The sequence below is a fragment of the Bos indicus genome, chromosome 28 (assembly GCF_029378745.1).
Source record: "Bos indicus isolate NIAB-ARS_2022 breed Sahiwal x Tharparkar chromosome 28, NIAB-ARS_B.indTharparkar_mat_pri_1.0, whole genome shotgun sequence".
NCBI lineage: Eukaryota > Metazoa > Chordata > Mammalia > Artiodactyla > Bovidae > Bos > Bos indicus.
The window spans coordinates 17,935,817-17,957,880 of NC_091787.1; the positions used below are offsets into that span (position 1 = coordinate 17,935,817).

Consider the following 22,064-nt stretch of genomic DNA (forward strand, 5'->3'; position numbering starts at 1 on the left):
ACACTAACATCTGTCCTGGCCACGTGAGAAGTGTTCATCCTTGCCACAAAATGCTGAGGACCTACTGTGTGCCAAGCACTGTTCTAAACACTGAGGGTTCTTCAGGGATGAAAAGGAACAAAAATCCGTGCTCTCAAGAACCTTTGCCCTGGTGGCACCCCAGAGATTTTCCACGTGTCTCAGTGCACGTGAGGATGAGGGCTGAGCCAGCAGAGCATTGCACACCCCAACTCTGTGTTAACAAGACAACCAGCTATCATTATAGACATTTTAAAGCATATGTGAAAGTAGAGAGAGTAGTATAATGAACCTCCAAATATCTCTCACCTTGTTTCAACAGTTGTTAACACACGGGCAGTTTTCTCTCATCTTCACTATCACCCTCATCTCCCAGATAATTTTGAAGCAAATCCAAGGCAGCATATCATTTCATCTGTAAATATTGTCCGTGGGTATCTCTAAGATATAAATAGTCTTTTTAAAAAATAACGAACCATGATCCTACCTAAAAAGCTAATGTTAATTTTGTAATATCATTAAACTTACAGTCAGTGTTGGCGTTCGCCCAACTGTCTCATATTTTTAAGTGTATGCATTCAAATCAAGATCAAAATAAGGTCCATATATTGAAATTAGTTGATAGGTCTCTCTAGTCTCATTTGCTCTAAAGATCATTTCCTCTCCCCGACCCCTCATCTTCCTCTCCTTTTGGTCTTGAAATTTGCTACAGTAACCATGTCTTTTATTCTACAGTCTGAGTTTTCCTGATATCATCCCCAAGATATCATTTTACATGTTACATCTCTGGCCCCTGTATTTCCTGTAATATGGTCACTATAGTGAGAGATTTGCTCAGTTAGTTCTGATTTTCTTGGCAAGAATATTGCAGAGGTTTATCAGGAGGCATTTAATATCTGGTTAATGTTGAGCTCTTTGTGGTATTAATAGCCATGTTTGGTCATTGCCTAGATCCTTATTTCATTAGGGGTTCAGACTTATGAACCACTAAGAGAATTCATCCGGAGAAGGCAATGGCACCCCACTCCAGTACTTTTGCCTGGAAAATCCTATGGATGGAGGAGCCTGTAGACTGCAGTCCATGGGGTTGTGAAGAGTCGGACACGACTGGGCAACTTCACTTTCACTTTCATTTTCATGCATTGGAGAAGGAAATGGCAACGCACTCCAGTGTTCTTGCCTGGAGAATCCCAGGGACGGGGGAGCCTGATGGGCTGCCGTCTATGGGGTCGCACAGAGTCGGACATGACTGAAGCCACTTAGCAGCAGCAGCAGCAGCAGCAGCAAGAGAATTCATCAGAAGTCATTGCACTTGATCCCTTGTACAACTGGTAATATTCTAATCTTTAATAACTTTATTTGTTAGCTGAGGACTTATCACCTTTGTGATTACCCTGAGGTACAGGAAAGGTGGGATGAATGATGGATTTCTTTATTGATAAATAAACTAAGTTTTTACAACTAGTTGTTTTTTTGCACCAATCAAAGGTTTCTAAAGTATATTTAATTTTATTTATTTTTTTTGTGAGATTCTCCATCTTTTCTTTTCTTTTTTTTTTTAATTTTATTTTATTTTTAAACTTTACATAATTGTATTAGTTTTGCCAAGTATCAAAATGAATCCGCCACAGGTATACATGTGTTCCCCATCCTGAACCCTCCTCCCTCCTCCCTCCCCATACCATCCCTCTGGGTCGTCCCAGTGCACTAGCCCCAAGCATCCAGTATCGTGCATCGAACCTGGACTGGCATCTCGTTTCATACATGATATTTTACATGTTTCAATGCCATTCTCCCAAATCTTCCCACCCTCTCCCTCTCCCATAGAGTCCATAAGACTGTTCTATACATATTTTAAACCTCATGGTTTAAAATTCAAACCATTTGATGTGTTTTAATTCATTGCAGTTAATATTCTTTTTATTCTAACATTTTCACATCTTTTTCCAGCAGGAGCTGACTCAGATTGGGTCCTGAACATTTGTAGTCTTTGATAAATTTTCTCTAGTATGTCAAGAAGTCCTAGGTGCTTCTTGTACCTCTTGTGTCCCAGATCTGGAATTAGCCAATTTTCCAAAGAATTCTGATGTATTTTTAGTGGGCAATAGTATTTAAAGTGGAGAAGGCAATGGCACCCCACTCCAGTACTCTTGCCTGGAAAATCCCATGGATGGAGGAGCCTGGAAGGCTGCAGTCCATGGGGTCGCTGAGGGTCAGACACAACTGAGTGACTTCACTTTCACTTTTCACCTTCATGCATTGGAGATGGAAATGGCAACCCACTCCAGTGTTCTTGCCTGGAGAATCCCAAGGACGGGGGAGCCTGGTGGGCTGCCGTCTATGGGGTCGCACAGAGCCTGACACGACTGAAGCGACTTAGCAGCAGCAGCAGTATTTAAAGACCACATTCTGCAGCCCCACTTCATGGCATGTATTGAGCTTTAGCATCAGAGTTTCTTTGAATAAACAGTTTTGTTTCTTAAACATTTCTTTGAAGGTCACTTGTCTTCAGAAGAAAAAGTCAATAAAGGGTTAATATGGAACATATAATGAGTTCCTAAAAATTAATTCAAAATAAAATAACACAAATATGAGCAACATATATGAATGGGCAATTAGAAGAAAAGAAAATACAAATATACAGTAAACACAGAAAATGTTCAACCTTCTAGCTGTCAGGGAATTACAAACTATATCACTAACGAGTTACTAGTTTTCAGCTGTCAATTTGGTAAAAATGTAAAAATTTGAGTGTCATCATTTCAAGTGATGCCAGAGGTAACAAAAATAAGTAGTCTCAAATACTGATATTGGGAATGTTAAATGACCCAACTTCTTTTGAAAAGTTTATTAAAAATTTTTAATATCTATAGCCTTTGAGCTTCTAGCTCCTTTGTTAGGACTCAGCCTACAGAATTGAAAGCATAACTAGCATACAAGTGGATTTTTGTTGCTGCATGTTTACAACAAAATTTTTAAAAAATAGACAAAAGTCCACTAGTAAACCACTGATTGAAATTATGATATACACTGTAGAATGTTATGCAGCAATTTTTTAAATATTATACATTTATATCTATCAATATATAAACATATCTTCAATATCCATAGTTTCAGACTAATATATACAGAATGACCCTACATATATACACAAAATAGAGAGACAGAGAGACAGAACTCATAAAAGATTTACAGCAAAATATTAAGTGGTCATTTTTGGTAGGTAGAATGGAAACATTATTTTTACTCATCCTATTCATTAATAGAAAGCAGTGACAATATGAGTACTTTTAACTTTTTTGGTTTTTTTATATAATAACCTGTTGAGACAATATCACTTATCAAAGAGCTTGATGTGAATCAAATTCCTTCTTCACAAACTTGTTATAGGTAAAGTGCCATGCTCAGGGATAATTGCTACTCACTTCCACCTTGGTATTTGCACCCTTACTTAACTGCTATGCCCTCAAAGCCTCTGTGATGACAGTAAGATGAGAAGTTCCTCAAGGCACCCATTTCCTCACACTGAGGTGCCTTTCTGCACTGTGACTTCTTCCTGCTCAGATCTCTGGGAACCCATCCGTGACAAGACCATTGCCTCTGAAAACTGCGGAAGCTTCAGACAGTGGTATGCCGAGTATTGTTGCAAAACTGCAGATCTGTAGATCGTTACTGGTTTCCTAGGACTCTCCCCATGACACACTGATCCCCATGGACCAGTCAAATAAGGTTTTTACCAAGGTGTTGTGGAAATTGTTAAGGAGAATATAAAATATAATCAGAAGGATTAGAAGGGCTAGTGGCTGGCATTAAGTTTAATGCTCTCCGTTAGGTACGTAATAGCCTTCCCCGGCCTCCCCTCTGAGTCTCATGAGTTTTCTTCAGGACAAGATGGATATGTGGCTCCTCATCCTCCTTGACTATTTACAGAACACTTGATCATCACATATGAGGTCAATCTAGCCCAACTCCCCAAGGACATGGATCAGGCTCACAGTCTCAATATAGAGAATTAAACACAATACCACAGGTTAAGCCATTTAAGTCCCACAACAGCGTTCCCAAATGTTGACATTCCTACCAATATTTGATCTCTTCTTTCTTGCCATTCCTAGGGCAATAGATCCTCAGGTATTTCCCTTTTACTGTATCTTTAGTGTCATCATCTCATTGCCAGTCACCTCTGTTTGAGTTCCAGCCCCAGTCCACTTACAGAATACCAGCCACTTGCAAAATCAGACATTCGTCTAATGCCATTTGAATTCTTTTTACAAGATGGCACACGTTCCCTCCAGTTCCTCAAAGAAAGGCTGTAGTTCATTCCTTTGAATTTAGGGAGCACCTACTGTGTTCCAGGTTCTGTCTTTCCTAGCTCCCTAGTCTTGCAGGGCATGGGGACATTTTAGATCTAGAAGGAAACTCGATTGCAAGCTGGTTCAGCCCCTTATTAAAAGTCTGAAGAAGTAACTAGGTGGCTGTGACTTGAAATATATGGTAAAGCTCATACCCAAATCAGATCATAGTGGTCAGGGCTACAGCCCCACTAAAATGTGGTTCACCTGACTTGGTGTAAGCACATACTTTGCTCCACCATGTAAATTCAACGTCCTCTCCAGCCTTTCCTTGTATTTAAACATTTTAGGTTTTCTCTCTCCTTTGAATTCAGACTTACATCTAATATTTCCTTCCTTCCTATAAGAATTCTCCAAATTCATTTTTTCCCAGCAAAACTCATTTTGAGCCCTCCATTCCTTCTATGATGATATGGCATAGGGGTTGCTAAACAACAGAAAATATTATGACTTCTTAAGATACTTCTCCCTTTGCATATCTGGAAAATAGCAATTTCCTACTTATTCTTCAATATGCTATTCAAGTATTACGTCTCCTCTTAGCTTTGCCTGCCATACCCTTCATCTTTTGCCAGGCAGAATTATTTTCCTTCAGTTGTGCTATAGTTATTGTTAACATGTTAGTTTCTCCTGCTGGACTAAGAACTTTCTGAGCAAGTGACCACATCTCATTCCTTTAGCATCGCTGGGGCCCAGTACAGTGTCTGGCTTACAAAAAGCACTTGGTAAACGCCTGTGGAAAGCAAATAAAATCAATATCTACTCTCTCGCCTAATGAACTCTTCATCCCCCCCCATATTTATTTCTTATCTATTTAATTTATAATCTCTCTACAGCACTGAATAGTCTCTGCTTTTAAACATGCCACCTAAATGTGATTGAGGTTAAAAAGCATTTCTAATTATGCAGTATGTTCAATGAATGGGGTGTTTCACATAATAAAATTTTCAGAATCTTTTTAGCAATAGTATTTCCTTATTTTAATTAATTGTTGATAACCTTCATAAAGAGCACTGTAGACCTCCCTGCTTCCTTTAACAGAGTACAGTGATTATAATGTATTGTTTTCCTGGTAAGTGAGGCAACCTTATGTGTGCCAATTATTGTTCTCTGATATCATATAATGAAGCCCGCGGGGACTATTAAGCCAAGTCGCACTGTTGTCCCCACACCAAAGACCTGAAGGTTTCTGTGTTTTCAGGGCTTGAGCCTTGCTTTAGAGCTTTGTGTTCCCTTAGTCGAGGTTTAATTGTCACTCTGTTACATCAAAAGTTGAGACCAGCCTCTCCTTACTCATTCTGTGCTTTCAATAAGTCACTGTTGCATTTGATGAATTGTTTAAAAAGCAAGGGCTTTTTGACAGCTTCTCAGCACTTGTTCCTGCTCTCTGAATGAGAGGGACATCATTGATGTGAGCACAGGCAGTTAGCAAAAGAATAGGAAAAATACAAGTTTTGGATGCTGGGCTCATGAAATGAGAAGAATTAGGGGGACGTGAGAGAACAGAAACATTTTGAAGGATCCTGAGGAGGAAAATAGAACTATCCAATGAACTGCCCAGATGTTTTCATTCACAAAATTTCTGCCTCCCTCATTTCCCAATTCTTGCATCAAACCTGACATCACTAAGTCATCTTGTCTTTCTTTTCTGCTAGAGAAAGCCTTACAATATTATGAGCATTGGTCTCCAGAAAGCCACTACCAGTCAGTTAAAGGTGGCATTAGATTCTATACCTATTTGATCTTCCAAAACAGTTGAAGAAAAACTTCAACTGTAGAAGGAAATTTTTCTAATAGTCAATCTAGTAAATAGTTCTGCCTCAATAAACAAAAGAACTACCATTGTTGGAAGTTTGCCAAGTGCCAAACAATGACATAACCATTTCATATTTCATACTCACTCTATGACATAGGCAGCATTATTTTCCCACTTTGCAAATGAGAAAGTGAAGACCCAAATAACATCCAAAAGGCACAGAGCTAGCTCGTAAGAAGTGGTACTGGGATTTGAATCTAGGGTCTCGATTGCCCTAATGTCCATGCTCTCAAATTCAGGGCTATACCTCTTTTCAAGGGAGATGCATTTCTCATCACCAAAGATGTTCAAGCACAGGCTGAACGTCCATTTGGCAGGGATGTACAGAAGGGATCCAAGTATCATATGAAGTTAAACTAATGACCATATAAACCCCTTACAATTTTGACAACCTTATATTTCCATTTGTTCCTTGACAATTACTTATGTGAGACAATGTCTCATGAATCCCAAATATCATTAGTCAATTTCAGAGGTTTCCTGTGTTTGTAGTTTTAAGATACTGCATAGGAGAACACGGTTAGTGATGTTTATCTTAGAGTAGCCCATATTTACTGAATTCTTTCAGTGAAAAAAATTTAATGAGCTTAAACATGTAGTTAACTGAGTGCTCTGGTGGCTCAGCAATGAAGAATCCACCTGTGAATACAGGAAACACAAAAGATGTGAGTTCAATCCCTGGGTCAAAAAGGAAATGGCAACCCACTCCAGTATTCTTGCCTGGGAAATCCCATGGACAGAGGACCCTGGCGGGCTACAGTCTGTAAGGTTGCAAAGAGTCAGACAAGACTTAGTGACTAAACAACAACAAAAGAGAGTTGTTGTTGTACTCTAAAGCTGGTTGGATTGAGGGAGAAGCACAGAAAGTTTAGGTTGGGTTGCGAAAGAACTTGGAATCATGAAGTGGTTGTCCAGGTCTGCTTCTGCTTTATGAGACAAATACTCATTCAATGCTGTTATAACCTGATGCAAAGAGCTGACTCGTTTGAAAAGACCTTGATGCCTTGAAAGACTGAAGGCGGGAGGAGAAGGGGACAACAGAGGATGAGATGGTTGGATGGCATCATGGACTCAGTGGACATGAGTTTGGGTGAACTCCAGGAGTTGGTGATAGACAGGGAGGCCTGGTGTGCTGCAGTCCATGGGGTTGCAGAGAGTCAGACACGACTGAGCAACTGAACTGAACTGAACAGAATGTTGGACCCAAGAGGTGCAGTACAGGTTCAGACAGACATGATGCTGCCTCAGACAGATGTACTCTGCTGGAGACAGCCCCTCTGTATCAGGGCAGATTTTAAGCATCTGTCCAGGTAAGTTATGAGCCCTGGCCTCCCCTTTGAGGATTTTCCCAAATATATCTACTATTTTTTATACTTGACCATACATTATCTACTAAGTCATCTATAGTTCTCCTACAGGTCTTATTTTGGGGGGTAAGCTCTCCCAATGTGTCCCAACCATCTCTTACATAATGTGGTTTCTAGACTGCCTGCCATCTAGAAGACCCTGCCCTGGATCATATTAATAAATAGATTAGAATACTTGGGTACATACGTGTGATCGGTCGTGTCCAACTCTTGTGACCCTGTGGACTGTAGCCTGCCAGGCTCCTCAGTCCATGGGATTCTCCAGACAAGAATATTGGAGAGGGTTGCCATTTCCTTCTCCAGGGGGTCTTCCCAACCCAGGGGTCAAACCTGCATCTCCTGCATTGGCAGGTGGATTCTTTATCTCTACACGACCTGGGATGCCTTAGATTTAGGATACCATATTCCAATTGTGTTTTGACCAAAAAAGGTATGCTAGGCTTGCCTTCCCTACATCTTTTTTAACAACCCAAGAGGAAAACAAACAGGGTAGCAGATACCATCCTTAGCAATAAAAACCACCATCCGTTAAGCACCTACCACGTGCCAGGAACTACGTTAAGAATGTTCCTGGCATTAACTCATTCATTTGCAATAATATTTCCACTTTAACACAGGAGGGAGAAAGGCAGAGTAGCTTTGACATGTATACACTACCATGCGTGAAATAGATGGCTAGTGAGAAGATGCTGTACAGCAAAGGGAGCTCAGCTTGGTGCTCTGTGATGACTTAGAGGTGTGGGATGGGGTGGGAGGGAGGCCCAAGAGGGAGGGGATATATGTACACATATAGCCAATTCACTCTGTTGTACAGCAGAAACTAACATAACTTTGTAAAGCAATTACACACCAATAAAAAAATAAAATGAATAAGATGTAAGGATGTAATGTACAGCACAGGAAAATATGGCCAGTAGTTTATAATATCTTTATATGCAGTATAATCCATAACTTCACTTCAGAGCATTCATTAATCCTACACTAAAGCATTACCACATGTGTATTTACTTATTGTTTATTTCTGCCTGGAACTTCCCTGGTGGCTCAGACCGTAAAGCATCTGCCTGCAGTGCAGGAGACCTGGGTTCAATCGCTGGGTCGGGAAGATCCCCTGGAGAAAGAAATGGCAACCCACTCCAGTACTCTTGCCTGGAAAATTCCATGGATGGAGGAGCCTGGTAGGCTACAGTCCATGGGGTCCCAAAGAATCGGACACGACTGAGAGACTTCACTTTCACTTTCTGCCTGTACTTGAGAGTAGGAACCCAGGCTACTCTGTTAATCCCTTGATCCCTGTAGCCCTGGTAACTGCTGTACAGTATTCATGCAGTAACTATTTGTGAAGTAAGTGAGAATGAGCCCCATTTGCTGCTTGAATAAATGGAGGTTCAGGAAAGGGGAGAGTGTTCTGCAGGGAGCTTAGGAGCACTTCTCCTTAATGATAATCGTGGAAGTTTTTCTTTTTCCAAGTGTCAGGAGAGAGAAGGAATGATCTCTGATTGATGGGACTTGATCCAGAGATTAAGACCTTGGGGAGATAGCAGACATTTAAGTTTTTAGGTTCTGAATCCCAGTTTCAGTACTTACCAGCCATGTAACTAGTTTTCTCATACTTAAAGTGGAAATACAATTTTTTGGTTTTTTATGTGGGCAAACACTGAAACCATACTCACAGAAAACTAGTCAATCTAATCACACTAGGACCACAGCTTTGTCTAACTCAATGAAACTAAGCCATGCCCGTGCGGCAACCCAAGATGGGTGGGCCATAGTGGAGAGATCTGACAGAATGTGGTCCACTGGAGAAGGGAATGGCAAACCACTTCAGTATTCTTGCCTTGAGAACCCCATGAACAGTATGAAAAGGCAAAATGATAGGATACTGAAAGAGAAACTCCCCAGGTCAGTATGCTACTGGAGATCAGTGGAGAAATAACTCCAGAAAGAATGAAGGGATGGAGCCAAAGCAAAAAGAATACCCAGCTGTGGATGTGACTGGTGATAGAAGCAAGGTCCGATGCTGTAAAGAGCAATATTGCATAGGAACCTGGAATGTCAGGTCCATGAATCAAGGCAAATTGGAAGTGATGAAACAAGAGATGGCAAGAGTGAATGTCGACATTCTAGGAATCAGCGAACTCAAATGGACTGAAATGGGTGAATTTAACTCAGATGACCATTATATCTACTACTGTGGGCAGGAATCCCTCAGAAGAAATGGAGTAGCCATCATGGTCAACAAAAGAGTCCGAAATGCAGTATCTGAATGCAATCTCAAAAATGACAGAATGATCTCTGTTCGTTTCCAAGGCAAACCATTCAATATCACAGTAATCCAAGTCTATGCTCCAACCAGTAATGCTGAAGAAGCTGAAGTTGAATGGTTCTATGAAGACCTACAAGACCTTTTAGAACTAACACCCCAAAAAGATGTCCTTTTCATTATAGGGGACTGGAATGCAAAAGTAGGAAGTCAAGAAACACCTGGAGTAGCAGGCAAATTTGGCCTTGGAATATGCAATGAAGCAGGGCAAAGACTAATAGAGTTTTGCCAAGAAAATGCACTGGTCATAACAAACACCCTCTTCCAACAACACAAGAGAAGACTCTATACATGGACATCACCAGATGGTCAACACCGAAATCAGATTGATTATATTCTTTGCAGCCAAAGATGGAGAAGCTCTATACAGTCAGCAAAAACAAGACCAGAAGCTGACTATGGCTCAGACCATGAACTCCTTATTGCCAAATTCAGACTTAAATTGAAGAAAGTAGGGAAAACCACTAGACCATTCAGGTATGACCTAAATCAAATCCCTTATGATTATACAGTGGAAGTGAGAAATAGATTTAAGGGCCTATATCTGATAGATAGAGTGCCTGATGAACTATGGAATGAGGTTCGTGACATTGTACAGGAGACAGGGATCAAGACCATCCCCATGGAAAAGAAATGCAAAAAAAGCAAAATGGCTGTCTGGGGAGGCCTTACAAATAGCTGTGAAAAGAAGAGAAGCGAAAAGCAAGGAGAAAAGGAAAGATATAAACATCTGAATGCAGAGTTCCAAAGAATAGCAAGAAGAGATAAGAAAGCCTTCTTCAGCGATCAATGCAAAGAAATAGAGGGAAACAACAGAATGGGAAAGACTAGAGATCTCTTCAAGAAAATCAGAGATACCAAAGGAACATATCATGCAAAGATGGGCTCGATAAAGGACAGAAATGGTATGGACCTAACAGAAGAAGAAGATATTAAGAAGAGATGGCAAGAATACACAGAAGAACTGTACAAAAAAGATCTTCACGACCCAGATAATCACGATGGTGTGATCACTGACCTAGAGCCAGATATCCTGGAATATGAAGTCAAGTGGGCCTTAGAAAGCATCACTATGAACAAAGCTAGTGGAGGTGATAGGATTCCAGCTGAGCTATTCCAAATCCTGAAAGATGATGCTGTGAACGTGCTGCATTCAATATGCCAGCAAATTTGGAAAACTCAGCAGTGGCCACAGGACTGGAAAAGGTCAGTTTTCATTCCAATCCCAAAGAAAGGTAATGCCAAAGAATGCTCAAACTACCACACAATTACACTCATCTCACACGCTAGTAAAGTAATGCTCAAAATTCTCCAAGCCAGGCTTCAGCAATACGTGAACCGTGAACTTCCAGATGTTCAAGCTGGTTTTAAAAAAGGCAGAGGAACCAGAGATCAAATTGCCAACATCCGCTGGATCATCGAAAAAGCAACAGAGTTCCAGAAAAACATCTGTTTCTGCTTTATTGACTATGCCAAAGCCTTTGACTGTGTGGATCACCACAAACTGTGGAAAATTCTGAAAGAGATGGGAATACCAGGCCACCTGATCTGCCTCTCGAGAAATTTGTATGCAGGTCAGGAAGCAACAGTTAGAACTGGACATGGAACAACAGACTGGTTCCAAATAGGAAAAGGAGTACGTCAAGGCTGTATATTGTCACCCTGTTTATTTAACTTATATGCAGGGTACATCATGAGAAACGTTGGACTGGAAGAAACACAAGCTGGAATCAAGATTGCCAGGAGAAATATCAATAACCTCAGATATGCAGATGACATCACCCTTATGGCAGAAAGTGAAGAGGAACTAAAAAGCCTCTTGATGAAAGTGAAAGTGGAGAGTGAAAAAGTTGGCTTAAAGCTCAACATTCAGAAAATTGAAGATCATGGCATCAGGTCCCATCACTTCTAGGGAAATAGATGGGGAAATAGTGGAAACAGTGTCAGACTTTATTTTTCGGGGCTCCAAAATCACTGCAGATGATTTTAAATTAAAAGACGCTTACTCCTTAGAAGGAAAGTTATGACCAACATAGATAGCATATTCAAAAGCAGAGACATTACTTTGCCAACAAAGGTCCGTCTAGTCAAGGCTATGGTTTTTCCTGTGGTCATCTATGGATGTAAGAGTTGGACTATGAAGAAGGCTGAGCGCCAAAGAATTGATGCTTTTGAACTGTGGTGTTGGAGAAAACTCTTGAGAGTCCCTTGGACTGCCAGGAGATCCAACCAGTCCATTCTGAAGGAGATCTGCCCTGGGATTTCTTTGGAAGGAATGATGCTAAAGCTGAAACTCCAGTACTTTGGCCCCCTCATGTGATGAGTTGACTCATTGGAAAAGACTCTGATGCTGGGAGGGATTGGGGGCAGGAGGAGAAGGGGACGACAGAGGATGAGATGGCTGGATGGCATCACTGACTTGATGGATGTGAGTCTGAGTGAACTCGGGATTTGGTGATGGACAGGGAGGCCTGGCGTGCTGCGATTCATGGGGTCGCAAAGAATCAGACGCAACTGAGCAACTGATCTGATCTGATATGTGTTAAATGGATTTTTTAAATTATTAAAGTTGACTTATAATATCAGTTAACCCCACCATAGAGCTGCCTGAACTTACACAGGACTGGGAAATAGACTCTTGGAGGGAACAAACAGAACCTTGTGCACCAGGACCCAGGAGGAAGGAGCAGTGACCTCACAAGAGACTCAGCCAGGCTTGCCTGTGAGTGTCCGGGGGTCTGCAGTGGAGGCGTGGGCTGGGGGTGGCCTGCTGCAGGGCTGGGGGCACTGAGTGTAGCAGTACATGCATGGGATCTTTTGAAAGAGGTCACCATTATCTTCATTACCTCCACCATAGTTTCAGTTCAGTTCAGTCGCTTAGTCGTGTCTGACTCTGCAACCCCATGGACTGCAGCACACCAGGCCTCCCTGTCCATCACCAACTCCCAGAGCTACCTCAAACTCATGTCCATTGAGTCGGTGATGTCATCCAACCATCTCATCCTCTGTTGTCCCCTTCTCCTCCCTCCTTCAATCTTTCCCAGCATCAGGGTCTTTTCCAATGAGTCAACTCTTTGCATGAGGTGGCCAAAGTATTGGCGTTTCAGCTTCAACATCAGTCCTTCCAGTGAACACTCAGGACTGATCTCCTTTAGGATGGACTGGTTGGATCTCCTTGCAGTCCAAGGGACTCTCAAGAGTCTTCTCCAACATTACAGTTCAAAAGCATCAATTCTTCAGCACTCAGCTTTCTTTATAGTACAACTCTCACATCCATACATGACTACTGTGAAAACCACAGCTTTGACTAGATGGACCTTTGTTGGCAAAGTTAATGTCTCTGTTTTTTAATATGCTGTCTAGGTTGGTCATAACTTTCCTTCTAAGGAGTAAGCATCTTTTAATTTCATGGCTGCAGTCACCATCTGCAGTGATTTTGGAGCCCCCAAAAATAAAGTCTGACACTGTTTCCACTGTTTCCCCATTTATGTGCCATGAAGAGATGAGACCAGATGCCATGATCTTAGTTTTCTGAATGTTGAGTTTTAAGCCACCTTTTTCACTCTCCACTTTCACTTTCATCAAGAGGCTCTTTAGTTCTTCTTCACTTTCTGTCATAAGGGTGATGTCATCTGCATATCTGAGGTTATTGATATTTCTCCCAGCAATCTTGATTCCAGCTTGTGCTTCTTCCAGCCCGCATTTCTCATGACGTACTCTGCATATAAGTTAAATAAACAGGGTGACAATATACAGCCTTGACGAACTCCTTTTCCTATTTGGAATCAGTCTGTTGTTCCATGTCCAGTTCTAACTGTTGCTTCCTGACCTGCATACAGGTTTCTCAAGAGGCAGGTCAGGTGGTCTGTTATTCCCATCTCTTTCAGAATTTTCCACAGTTTGTGGTGATCCACACAGTCAAAGGCTTTGGCATAGTCAATAAAATAGAAATAGATGTTTTTCTGGAACTCTCTTGCCTTTTTGATGATCCGGTGGATGTTGGCAATTTGTTCTCTGGTTACTCTGCCTTTTCTAAAACCAGCTTGAACATCTGGAAGTTCACAGTTCATGTACTGTTGAAGACTGGCTTGGAGAATTTTGAGCATTACTTTAGTGGTGTGTGAGATGAGTGCAATTGTGCAGTAATTTGAGCATTCTTTGGCATTGCCTTTCTTTGGGATTGGAATGAAAACTGACCTTTTCCTGTCCTCTGGCCACTGCTATTTTCCAAATTTGCTGGCATATTGAGTGCAGCACTTTCACAGCATCATCTTTTAGGATTTGAAATAGCTCAACTGGAATTCCATAATTGGCTCCAGGTAAATAGCAGGGAACACAGCTCCACCCATTAACAGAAAATTGGATTAAAGACTTACTGAGCATGGCCCCGCCCATCAGAACAAGACCCAGTTTCCCCCTCAGTCAGTCTCTCCCATCAGGAAGCTTCCATAAGCCTCTTATCCTTCTCCATCAGAGGCAAACAGACTGAAAATCACAGTCACAGAAAGCTAACCAATCTAATCACATGGACCACAGCCTTGTCTAACTCAATGAAACTATGAGCCATGCCATATAGGGCCACCCAAGACAGACAGGTCATGGTGGAGAGTTCTGACAAAATGTGGTCTACTGGAGAAGGGAACGGCAAACCACGACTGAGTGACTGAACTGAACTGAGATAAAAGGCATGATTAATACAATTAAGGAAGGAGTAGGAGTTGAGCAAAGGGCTATAGCAGGTGAAGTCTGGGGTGGAGCCTCAGACAAAGAGAAAAACAAACACCAGGGCAGAGGAGACAGTGAGGAAGTCTGGAAGGCCAGTGTGGGGCAGGAGCCTGGGTGTAGGAGGCAGACCACTCAGAACTCCTGAGGGCCATGCAAGAGTGTGTGATCTGTCTTCTGAGTATAAAGGGAAGCCATCAGAGGGAACTTTTGATTTGTTGGTTTGCATGTTGACATGTCATAGAAAATTTCAAACATTTACAAAACAAGAGAAAATAGCATGAAAAATCCCCATAGTCTCATCGCCTAGCTATAACCACTGTCAACTCAGGTGGCCTAATTCCATCTAAACCTTTGTTCTGAACCACAATATTATATAGAAAGAAATCCTAAACATCATGCCATTTTATATATAAATATTTCAGCATGTATCTCTAAAAGATAACTCTTTTTTTTTTTTTTAAAAAAAAAAAAGCACGATCATATCATGCTGCTGCGACTTAGCAGTGTCTGACTCTGTGCGACCCCATAGATGGCAGCCCACCAGGCTCCCCCGTCCCTGGGATTCTCCAGGCAAGAACACTGGAGTGGGTTGCCATTTCCTTCTCCAATGCATGAAAGTGAAAAGTGAAAGTGAAGTCACTCAGTCGTGTCCAACGCTTTGCGACCCCATGGACTGGAGCCTACAAGGCTCCTCCATCCATGGGATTTTCCAGGCAAGAGTACTGGAGTGGGGTGCCATCAGCTTCTCCGGATCATATCATAACCATACCTAAAAAGAAATCAAAACAATTCCTTAATATCATCAAATATTCATCTTGTCTTTCCCTCCACAATTTTTATTTAAGGAAGAGCCAAATGAAGTCCACATGTCTGCTTCATAAGCCTCTTTTAATCCATGGGGTCCTCCTCCCTAGCCTACTTCCACCCTCTCCTCTGCTGCAGAGGGTGAACAACCATCTAATTTGCCAAGGACTGAGGGAGTTCCCAGGATGCTGGGCTTTCAGTACTAAACAAGGAAAGTCCTAGACAAACAGGTCCAATTGGTCCCCCTCTTTTCTTCACTCCTTGCTATTTATTTATTGAAGTAGCCAAGTTATTTGTTCTGTAGTATTTTCCACAGTCTGCTAAATGCTTTCCCATTGTGTCATGTAATGTGTATCTCTATCCCTTGTATTGCTTGTAAGTTGGCAGATCTAGAAACTAAATTGGATTCAGGTTTAAAATTTGGCAGGAAAACCTCACAGGTGGTAGTATGTGCCTCCAGATATAATGTAAGGCTATCTCTTTTTCAACTAATCTTAGCAGCCATTGATGATTATCTAGATATGTCTTCTCACTAGAGAGGTTTTAAATGGTACTTTTCTGATCCTATTGTTTCTTTTTTATTTTATTCATAGAAATACTTTTATAAAGAGAAACTTTCTCATCTACACTGCTGCTGCTGCTGCTGCTAAGTTGCATCAGTCGTGTCCAACTCTGTGCGACCCCATAGACGGCAGCCCACCAGGCTCCTCTGTCCCTGGGATTCTCCAGGCAAGAACACTGGAGTGGGTTGCCATTTACTTCTCCACTCATCTACACTTGGTTACCCTAAAGTACAGTCAATAGAGGGTTCTGAGAGGGAAATGTTCTTCTTTTTTTGTTTCCTTTTATTTTAAATCTTTTTTTTAAAATTTTGTCCCCTATGTTCTTATTTATTTATTTAACAGTGCCAGTTTGTAGTTGTTGTGAGTGAGAGATCTTTGTTGTGGTACACAGGATCTTTTTAATTGCAGCACGTGGGATCTTTAGTTGCAGAATGCAGGATCCAGTTTCCTGACCAGGGGTTGAACCCAGGCCCCCTGCATTGGGCGTGTGGAGACTTAGCCACTAGACCACCAGGAATCCAGGGGAATGTTTTTCTAAACATCATTCTGGCAACTGTGTAACAGCGGACTGTCAGGGATTAAAAGTAGAATTGAGAAAACTCTAAGGAGGCTAAACCAGTGTTCTAGGAAAGAGACAATAATGGTTGGAACTTGAGTAGAACCAGTGGAGATGAGAAAAAGTGGTCAGATTCAGGACTGAAAGTCAGCGCTGACGGGTGAGATATGACGTGTGAAGGAAGACTGAAGAGACGAGAAGGACTCCAAGGTTCTGAGAAAACGAGTGGGTGATGGTGACATTTACTGAGATGCGGAGAACTTGAGAAGCAAAGCTCACCTAGAGATGCCTCTTTTTGTTTGACGTCACACGACCTTTTGAATTTTATAATCTCTGGTGCGTTAAACCAAATGTGAGGTGTAGGCCAGCAGGTATCACTGGGGGAAGAAAGAAAAACACACTTTTCCATGATTCTCAGTAAGAATATGTGATACACTATACCATTATTGGTGTGGGGAGTGAGTGAGGGATGTGAATGCATTCACAGATTCATTTGTAAGCTTATTCACATTGACTGAACCCATGAGGACCCGCCATTGGGTGGGAGGCCACACTGGGGAAAGGAAGTGGTATTGAGTTATGTAAATGTCACAAGACAAAGGGAACAGTAGCTCACAGGTGGATAACATTTGACCCTTAAGGAAGGTCTTTCACATCATCTCTTGAATCCTGCAGCAGTTAGGAAGGGCCGGTAGTATTTACCCCATTCTAGAAATGAAGAAACTGAGGTTTAGAGAGGATAAGTGATTTTTCCAACAATCTTACTGCTTAATATCAGAGTGAAGCTTCACATACCTACACGTGTTCTGACCTCAGGGCCTTTTCCATATGTGGGAGCTTCTTGCTCCAGCAAAAGCAAGTCAAAAGCAAATGACAGATGCCAGGCTTAGATGCTGCAGACATCAGTCTTTCCCAGTGACTCTCTTCAAAAGCCACGGCATGAATGAATTCTCACCCATCAAAATCTTAGACCAAAAATGGACACTCCTTCCCCATGCCCTGATCCAAGCCACCAACCCAGTTGCTCATCTTCACTGGGAACCTCTTCCCTGGAAGCTCAATGTTTATCAGAAACAGCTGTTTTGGTTTTCTTTTATAATGTACCATTTATTTCCCTCTAATTTTAAAAGTATTACAAATTTGTTGTTTTAAAAATGGAAAATACTCCCTCCATTCAAAGATAGAAGTGAAGAACCCTGTGCTATAAGTCATTTGGAATCATATAATACAGGTGTTTCCGTAACGAAGTCTACATACATGGGGGTCATAATGCTATTCTGTTTCATAGCCTTCTTTTTTCACTTTATATATCATGAACACATTCCCAACCATTAATTTTTTTTCTTTTTTTAACTGAAGTATAGTTGCTTTACAATGTTATGTTCGTTTCTGCCATACAGCAAAGTGAATCAACTAAATGGTTACATATATCCCCTCTTTTTTTGATTTTCTTCTCATTTAGGTCACCATAGAGCATTGCCAACCATTAAATATTTATAAAAATATTGTGTTTTTCATCTTTGGAGTAAGTTTAATCTACTATATGGAAGCACCATTGTTTGGTCAGCCATTTTCGTTTCGATGGCACAGTCTGACTTCAGTTGTTGGCTTTTCCTTTCACCTTTGCTTATAAAGGAACAGGTTCCCATGCCCTCACTGCTTGTCCTACATGTGACGTGCCTCCCCATCTCTACTTCCATGCATCTGACCAGTCCCTTAGACTTGCTGCCTTAACACCTCCCTTCTTGCTCTCCGTCATTTCCCCCTTTGGGCCAGGCTCTCCCACATCTCTATGCTGTTTACTGCACTTGACTAATTTATTCCAAGTTAATAAGGTTCCTTGTGTGCTTAATCTCAAATGTGCCCTACATTGTTTCTGAGTCTTATTTCTTGAGATTGACTTCATCTGATCATCTACTTTAATCATTTACTGATTGTTTACATGCTGTGCATTTTCACATAAATGAACTCATTTGATCTTCCCACAAGCTAGCTGTGGTAGACAGTTGGGATTTTACTCCTTCTAGCATTCACTCTTCTTTCATCTCATAACCTTATTCCAATTTTTGTCTGTTGAACCACCACTCCTTACACCAAGACCAAGTGATGTGGCTGGAGTAAGAGGTACATAGCAATGCTATGTTAGCATTGCTAACAGCACATAGCAATGAATGGGTATCTTACCAAGACTAAAGCCAAAGAGCATCTCAGATTCCCTGAGCCGTAGCATTTGCTTTAGGGATGAGCACATGATCAAATGAGGCAATGAGAGACAAATATATATATATATATATAGCTGGGTGCTAAGATAGATACACATTCTCTTCTCCAGGAAATGTACTGCCAGAACAACTACAGCCATCTTTCCCACCTGAGCCTCAGAATGACAGGGAGGAAGGCAGAGCTGAAAGAGGGGAGACATGAGTCCTGATGATGTTGGAGAAACTACAGGTTCATCTGGGCCCAGAGCCACCAAACTGAACTTGTCATTCACATGAACAAATCATCTGCTTTTATTTACAAACTCCAAGTCTTAATCCACACATCTATTAAGGAAGCATTATTGGAAATAATTATTGTAAATTAAGACTTCAGAATATTACTTTAGGCAAATGATAGCTAATAAACAGCACAGCTAAGATTTGAATTTGGGATTTCCTAACCCTATGCTTCGGAGACGGCAATGGCACCCCACTCCAGTACTCTTGCCTGGAAAATCCCATGGACGGAGGAGCTTGGTGGGCTGCAGTCCATGGGGTCGCTAAGAGTCGGACACTACTGAGTGACTTCACTTTCACTTTCATGCATTGGAGAAGGAAATGGCAACCCACTCCAGTGTTCTTGCCTGGAGAATCCCAGGGATGGGAGAGCCTGGTGGGCTGCCGTCTCTGGGGTCACACAGAGTTGGACACGACTGAAGCGACTTAGCAGCAGCAGCAGCAACCCTATGCTTTGCTGTTCTCATTCATGAGGTTAAAACCTGGCACAATACGGATAAGGGAAAATGTCCACACAAACACATGCATGCACAATGTCTAACCTTACCATGAGATTTTACATGACCTCTGTCAGTCATTCTGCTCCTCTCTCCAATCAAGATATATAATATTAGTACACTAGACAACTCCGAAGGTCTGCCTCACACAATACAGAAGAATATTCCTGAAAATGTGAGTACTTATTTACTTTTCATTAGTCAAACTTTATTGTATAGAGATATTCTTTATTCAAAGGGATTTTATGGTGACCCTTCTGCAAAGTAGAGAATCTTAATGTCAAAAGTAAACAAGTGTCAGAATTTAAAACTGGGCATTGATCAATCAGTGTTGCTTAAAAATAAATCTGTTTTACAATTTAAAGAGAAAGGGGAGCTTTCCTGGTGGTCCAGTAATTAAGATTTCACTTTCTAGTACAGAGGGTATGGGTTCAATCCCTGGTCAGGGAGCTAAGATCTCACACGTTTCGTGGCTCAAAACAAAACATAAACAACAGAAGCAATATTGTAACAAATTAAATAAAGACTTTAATAATGGTCCACATCAAAAAAATCTTTTTAAAAAATTAATAAGTAAATAAAGAGAAAGGGAATCATTACAACATGCTGAGCATATGTTGAAAACAGCACTTTCTACCCTCTGTTTCAAGTGTTTGGAGAAACAGATGATTCAAAATATCCAAATGCTTTCAAAGATCCTCAACTGTGTACCAAAAACTTGATCAAATCTTCTGTGAGGACAATTGACTTACCTTGTAGGCTTTCATTTAAAAACTTTTTTTGAGCACCTACTAAATTCCAAAGACTCTGCCAGGTACTTGGGATATGATGTAAAGCAACGATGAGAGAACCTGCTCTCAGAGACCTTATAGTATAAAAAGTGTTTTCTGTGTGTGGTGCTAGAAGCTGGGTGTACAGAGATAAATAAACGTCGCACCATCCTGGCCCACACAGAGCTTGAACAAGGTCAATACCTCTAAACGTTTTTTTTTGTTGTTCCACTCCATTATTAGAAAAACTCAACACATCCCTAATACATGTATTCACTTGCTTGTAAATTTTGCACTCACTCCACTTTCAAATATGTATAGTATAAAATAAACACACACACACACACAAACCAGAAAGCAAAAAGGATGAGACCAAAATTCAATACACAGAGTTCTAATACTTCCTTCCCACATCCCTCTTTGGAGACCATTGGGTCAGTGGGCTGGGCTCCCATTGTCCAAGCATTGCCCTAATTTCAATTCCATCTGCCTTTAGGCACTGTCAAGGATTGACCTACCCTCTGGGGCTAAGGCTGGACTGAATATTTCTTATTCCCATCCAGGAAGCCACTAGTCAAAACCTGTCCACCATCATGGATCCTGGCTGGGATTTGCGGACTCCTAAAACCACTCTCAAAATCAGAACAACCATGGTCAAATCAGTCATTTGACTGACTGAGTTTTCACTTTTCAATCATTTGCTTTGGCATTGAGCACACACACTGCTTGAGTGAATGGTCCTCACAAAGTATCTCACTAATGCACCAAGAATAGCTGGTTATTGACCAGCGCCAGAAAACTCATGGACTAAGAAAAACCCCAGTGCCTTCCCTCCCAAAATACATTACCTAGACAAGGCTGACTGCACGGCTGCACACTCCAACCAGGCCTTTAATTATGAAACATCAGTATTTCTTATCACCCTCTGATTTCTAAGGCTAAAGTGTACAGCCCATGAACTCCAAGAAAACAGTATTTCCTTACACCAGATTCTACTCAAATGCATGCAAATTAATTCAACCAACATTTATTAAGTGCCTATCTTGAACAAGATACAACAAATAGGAATTTATTTTTGCTTGATGACTTAAGCCAACATAGATATGTGGGTTCAGGGACTTGATTATATACAGAGCCCCTACTTTGTGAAAATTATTTCCTGGAAAATGATTGCTAAGTGTTGTTTGCATGTCCATCCCCTGGTACTATCGCAAGCATGAATTAACAACCAACAGCATGCTTCATTCCCGCACACGCTAATGAAAAATGATTGCTTGTCTTTGCAAAACCAAACCAATTATTCTTGTTTTTGTTGAATGGAAATTCAGCTTGTGTTTAGTGACAGAATAACTAAATCAGTCTTATTTGGAACCTAAGCATCAGTGTGGATCCTGTCGCTTTGCTGACAGGAAATGTAACCCAGATAGCTTATTTGATAAAACAGGGCTATTTTGGCTTTGTAACAAAAAACTCCACCCTTGCGACTTCAGAGCAAATGAACCATGCGCCCCCACCTCCATCTCTCTTTTTCCCCAGCGTCTGCCCTAACGCAGCCCCTAACGAGGAAACATTTTACATAACCAGCAGTATCAGCTCTGAGCTGGTATACACACGCCTACCTGATTGAATATCACCATTTCAGAACTGCTGCCTAATCACATTTTTTCAGGCTATGTGAACAAAATAATGTTTCTTTAATTACATGAACTCTTTATTTTTGATATTTTAATGACATTTTAGAAGATAGAATGGCCACTTCTCTTAGATCGGGTGGT

At 41.2% G+C, this 22,064-nt stretch overlaps 1 long non-coding RNA gene across 4 annotated transcripts in view; it reads right to left on the reverse strand.

Moving 5' to 3' along the window:
* LOC139180426 (uncharacterized) overlaps positions 1–22,064 on the reverse strand; it is a 68,378-nt gene that overhangs the window by 12,199 nt on the left and 34,115 nt on the right. The window contains exon 2 of one of the 4 annotated variants that reach the window (XR_011564681.1): positions 328–458. The exons of the other annotated variants lie outside the window; for them this stretch is intronic. This is a non-coding gene — a long non-coding RNA (uncharacterized lncRNA). The remainder of the gene's footprint in view (positions 1–327; positions 459–22,064) is intronic. 4 annotated transcript variants of the gene reach the window in all.